The sequence below is a fragment of the Monodon monoceros genome, unplaced genomic scaffold, assembly GCF_005190385.1.
Source record: "Monodon monoceros isolate NGI ecotype Baffin Bay Population unplaced genomic scaffold, NGI_Narwhal_1 Super_Scaffold_19, whole genome shotgun sequence".
Lineage (NCBI taxonomy): Eukaryota > Metazoa > Chordata > Mammalia > Artiodactyla > Monodontidae > Monodon > Monodon monoceros.
Genome location: NW_021703775.1, coordinates 20,508,428 through 20,514,427, shown reverse-complemented (window position 1 = coordinate 20,514,427; position 6,000 = coordinate 20,508,428). Strand labels below are relative to the sequence as shown.

The 6,000-nt window shown below is 39.3% G+C and overlaps 1 long non-coding RNA gene across 1 annotated transcript in view; it reads right to left on the bottom strand.

Moving 5' to 3' along the window:
- Window positions 1-4,181: 4,181 nt before the first annotated feature.
- Window positions 4,182-6,000, bottom strand: part of LOC114900357 — a 50,753-nt gene continuing 48,934 nt past the window's right edge. The window contains exon 3 of the long non-coding RNA XR_003794831.1: window positions 4,182-4,268. This is a non-coding gene — a long non-coding RNA (uncharacterized LOC114900357). The remainder of the gene's footprint in view (window positions 4,269-6,000) is intronic.

Below are 6,000 nucleotides of genomic sequence, written 5' to 3'. Positions count from 1 at the left end.
TTCCACATGTAGATGTATTTCTGATGTATCTGTGGGGAGGAAGGTGATCTCCGCGTCTTACTCTTCCGCCATCTTGAAGCTCCTCTCTGTGTTCTTTTTCATAATGAGGGCCCTCAAAGACGTACAAACCTAAATACCACCCCTACTAGAGGCACACAGACATACAAAAATCTAATATTAAGTGAAAAGGAAAGGAATACATGGTGATTTCCATCTCCTAATCTGCAATAGTTACACTCCCACTGTCCTGAGATAAAATGTCACAAATATGCGTGTGTTATGAAATACCTAAGTGGACACTGATAAATCTCATTATGGCAGGCAAGCTTGACATGCAGGTTAAAAATTGAGTTCATGTGAAGACAATTTAAGAAAAAGTAATTTTCAAACTATTTTTTGTTTGTTTAACTGATATTTAATGGAGCACATACTAAGGGCCAGGCAAAGTATTAGGCCTTCAGCAAATAAACTTCAAGTGATCAGCAGAGCTCGAATGAAAAGAAGTATTTTATGTTTGAAGTGTAAATAGCCAATACAGAAAACTATAGCGTCAACAGTTGAGCAAATAGTCTGTGAATTTGAAGGAAATAAAGATAAAAAAGGTGTCTAAAGAGCCATATATCAGCTTTGTTCACTATATGATAATAGAAGATTAGAGCTGCATAAGAGTAGTTCTTATATCTTCTATCTATTTGGCCTTACATGTATATCGGCTACACTCCTCATTAAGGGTTAATTACTTTCAAGGCACTATTCTGCATAGAGAAAGTGCCAAAGACAATAGATTGCAAGTGGAGTAATAACAAGCAAAACATTCATTCATTCAACAAGTGTATGTTGTACACAACCCCCACCCACCATGTGCTTGTCTTAGTTTGTTCAGGCTGTTATAACAAAAATAACACAGACTGGGTATCTTAACACAACAGAATTTTATTTCCCACAGTTCTAGAAGCTGGAAGTCCAAGATCAGAGTGCCAGCATAGTCAGGTTCTGGTGAAGGCCCTCTTCTGGATTGCAGACTGCTGGCTTCTTGCTGTTTCCTTACATGATGGAAGAAGGGGCCAGGGATTCCTCTCAATCCTCTTTTATAAAGCACTATTCTCATTCATGGGGTTCCACGCTGATGACTGAATTACCTCCCAAAGGCTTCACCTGCTAATATCATCACATTTGGGGGTTAGCATTTCAACATACAAATTTGGTGGGAACACAAACTTTCAGACAATAGCAGTGCTGGACATAGACCAGTGAGAAAGGCATAACCCCTTCTCTAAGGCTCTGTCTGAGAGCCAGAGAATAAAGAACAGTTGCAATACACTAGAATAATGTTTATAAAAGGAATGTGCAGAGTGTTCTGAGAGCACATGGCAGGACTATGAAACCCAGAGTTAATAGACTGTAAGTTCAGGGAAGACGTCCGAGAGAAAATATCTAATTTGGATCCAAAAAGGGTGAAAGATGGTGAAGTATTCCAGGAATTGAAAATTAGTCAAAATATTTAGAACATAGAATAGAGTGGGAGTGGGTAGGAAGATGGGATAAGAATACAAGTCAGATCAACAAAATCTTGCTTCCCCATTTGAAGGAGTTTGAAACTGACCTAGGACAATAAGAAGGAAGATAACATGGTATTTGGAAGAAGCCCAGACTTCATATCCTATCTTCAATAAAAATTAGATGATGTGGCTGCGGCATATTATTTAACTTATCAGAGCCTCAGTTTTTTTTCACCTGTAATGAATTAATAACAACTTATTAAATAATGTTGTGTGAAGCAGATAAGATAACGTATGGGGAAACACTGTGGAAAAAAAATGTATAGACATGCTCTAAAACTATAAGATGTCATTATTGCATGAATGATTGTAAAGTGTGCTTAGGAAATGACACTAAAACTGAAGAAAAAATGCAGCCATAACCAAAGGCTATTCTACCAGGAGGATCTATGCTTTCTTCAGCACAGTTGATGTATGGTCAAGAAGGAAGTTTGACAGCACAGCCAGTGCAGTCAGCACATTCCACTGCAGCACAGCCCACGGCATAGCAATGCAACTGGGGCTGTTTCCAATTCCAAAAAGGCCCAAGGATATTCAGAAGGACAGTGATTGCTGAATTCACACATTTTGCATTGCATTCATGCATGTTGGAAAGGTTCTACATGTAACCTCTGAAGGTCACTTTTCTGAAGCAAAAGGATAATCCTGATGGCCAAGTTAGGAAATGATAATAAACATAAAAGCAGATGGAGGACTCCATGTTTTGAAGGGTTTTCTATGTGTTAGAAACCTTTAATCAAATTGCATACATACACACACACACACACACACACACACACTCATACACACACACAGACATGCATATAGTGATCCTATAAGCTTGAAATGAATATAAGCTCCATTTGAGGAACCCAAGACCTAGACTAGACAAATAGTTTCCTCAATATCACCAATAAATGTTAGATTTGGTATCCGAACTACTTATTCATCTGACCCCATTGTGCAGAACCTTACATATTAAGATACCACACCATGAAACATATGGAGACTTGTACTTCTGGGTCAGAATGGTGTCACCAATGCAACCAGTCCCAAATTATTACTACAACATCAATGAAAACAAGGAAAAAAGACACAAACTCTCAATACCACTAAAATTTAAGATACACAAATATCATAGTGCTGGAATCTAGGAAGAATATGTATTTAATATAAGATTCTATGGATCTTGATTTAGAAAAATTGGTCCATGCCATGCCTGATGGCATATGAAGATGGAGATTTATGAAACTGAGTTTGAATTAACCCAAGTTCAGTCAGACCTTATTATTCTGGGCTTCTTTCAAAGTCTTAAAAATGTATCCCTATGCACCTCAAAGTTGTAGTTTATTTTTTAAGATAATAGGATTGATAGACTAATTCTGTAAACATACATCATTTGGATTTTAGCCAGACATTAGACAAGACTTTTTATTTTAGCCTTGTGGATAAGTTGAAGTAACATGAGCTAGTACCTTTAGTTTAAAGTGAAAATAATTTAACTATACACTTGGTGGGAAAGCTTTAATGAATTGATAGCCATCTGTACAGCTATTCTGAATTACAGTGGCTGTTCTGCATTGATATCCTAGAAAAGAAAATATTTGCCAAATTATAAAATGGGATCTAGTGAGGAATATTAGTTCGCTGGTTTGACTACAGAATCAATGACTTCCGAGTACCAGATAATATAAAATGTTAATAGGCACAAATAAAATCTCTGCTCTGAGATCTACAAACTAAGCACAACAGTACTGGAGTGAGAATCACTGATAGTCAATTATCCATGTCAAGGGCTTCACTTCAGAGAACACAGTTGACAGGAAGCCAATAGACCTCCACAGGCATGGAGCAGAGATATAAAGTCGACAATACGATTCAGTGCCTCAACAGGATGACAGTGTCTATGACCACAACCAAGGATCCATCTCACTCTCACATGCAAGAGTGTGCCCTCATCAGTGTTTCACCTCTGATGACACCACTGAAACAATTAATGATAAGAGAACAGGTTGATCAAGGGCTGAAGACCAAGTATATAATTAGAATGTCAAGAAACTCTAGTAAAGATATAAGATCTTTAAAATTGAAAATACCAGGAGGCTCTCCTATTTCTTTCTGTAATAAATATACCTTCTTATTATGGATAAAGGGTTGTTTGGCAAGGATGGAATCCTAGGAGAACTTGGGAGGACTTGGCGAAGGCATTGCAATAATGTATGAGCACCTCTATAAAATCCCTGAAACTCTCCCTCTGAACAAGGCTTGTGACATCACATTGTTTGCTGTCATGAGGCTCATAGGCTTCAACAGCTCAATAAAGTCTTCTAAGTTGTACAAATGTCTCTGCTTTTTCTATATTACTCTAAAATCCTAAGGAATCTTGTATATAAAACAAAAGCTCTCCTTATTGGTAACAAAAAGTATTCAATAAATAGCTGACAAATAAATGAATGAAAGTTATTAATTCTACAAGAGAAGAGGAACAGAAACATTCTTATAAAGCTATCTTAAAATTAAATGAGGAGGGCTTCCCTGGTGGCGCAGTGGTTGAGAGTCTGCCTGCCAATGCAGGGGACACGGGTTTGTGCCCCGGTCTGGGAAGATCCCACATGCCGTGGAGCGGCTGGGCCCGTGAGCCATGGCCGCTGAGCCTGCGCGTCCGGAGCCTGCACGTCCGGAGCCTGTGCTCTGCAACGGGAGAGGCCACGACAGTGAGAGGCCCGCGTACTGCAAAAAAAAAAAAAAAACAATTAAATGAGGACATTACAATTCTAATTAAATACTTGTTGAGTATGTTTTAAAAAAATGAAATTGAACATAACAGAATAAGGATTAAACTAGAGTAACTTTCTATCCTGAAATTCTTGAACATTACAAATATCCCTAATGACTGTGGGAGGAGTTCTGAGGAACACTACACACACACACACACACACACACACACACACATACCAACTGAGCCAATTACAACTATAGGGAAGCTTCTGAACAGCCCTATGCCTGCCATAAAATCTCCTCCCTACTCAAAATCTCAGCACAGGTCTCTAGATTTAACCTCATGATTTTCTCATTTTCCTCTCCTTTCAATTTTGAATCTAGTTGCGTAGGATACCATTCAGTGCAAGAGATTTCTCTCCAAAAATAGGTTAACTAGTGGATGTCTTAGGGGATGTATTAGAAACAAGATTAATAAGATGTGTGTGTGTGTGTGTATGTGTCTGTGTGTATAGAGAGAGAGAGGGAGAAAAAGAGAGAGATTTACGGTAAGGAATTGGCTCATGTGATTATGGCAGCTGACAAGTGGCAAGTCCCAAGATCTGCAGTTGGTTAGAAGGCTGATGGTGTAGTTCTAGTCCACACGTGAAGGCCTGAGAACCAGCAGAGCTGACAATATAACTTTCAATCCTAAGGCTAACAGACTTGAGACCCAGAAAGAGATGATATTTTAGCCAGAGTCCAAAGGCAGGAAAAAATTGATGTCACAGTTCAAAGGTACTCAGGCAGGAGAAGTTCCCAACTATTTGAAAGACAGACAGTCTTTTGCTCTTTTCAAGCCTTCAAATGATTGGATGAGACCCACCCAGATTAGAGAGAGCAATCTGCTTTACAGAGTTATTGATTTAAATGTTAAACTCATTGAAACACCCCTTCATAGAAATACCCAGAATAATGTCTGACCATCACTTAGGCACTCCATGAGCCAGATAATTTGACACATAAAATTAACCATTATGGGAGACAGACATAAGAGAATTAGAGTAGTTCCCAGTTTATGTGTGAGGTTTACATATGAGGAAACTGGAGCATTGACTTGGGGAGAAGGGGTGCTCTCTTCCATGACACTGCCCTTGTTCCTTGGAGAGTTCACTATTCTCCCATGGAAAATATACTCTTGGGGGTGGGGGGTATGGGGGGGAAGGGATATACTGGGAGTTTGGGGTTAGAAGATGCAAACTGTTACATATAGAATGGATGGTCAACAAGGTCCTACTGTATAGCACAGGGAACTATATTCAATGTCCTGGGATAAGCCATAATGGAAAATAATATAAAAATGAATGTATGGGGCTTCCCTGGTGGCGCAGTGGTTGAGAGTCCGCCTGCCGATTCAGGGGATGCGGGTTCGTGCCCCGGTCCGGGAAGATACCACATGCCGTGGAGCGGCTAGGCCCATGAGACATGGCCGCTGAGCCTGCGCGTCCGGAGCCTGTGCTCCGCAACGGGAGAGGCCACAACAGTGAGAGGCCCACGTACAGCAAAAAAAAAAAAAAAAAAAAAAAAATGTACGTATGTGTATAACTGAACAGTAATTAACACAACATTGTTAAGTCAAGTCAACTATACTTCAATTTATAAAAAAGAAAAGAAAATACACTCTCGGTAAAAAAAAAAAGCATTATTATCACTTTGATTTGCAGGCTCTGATTCTCCTCCATCTTAGGCAGGCAAAGGCCCTACA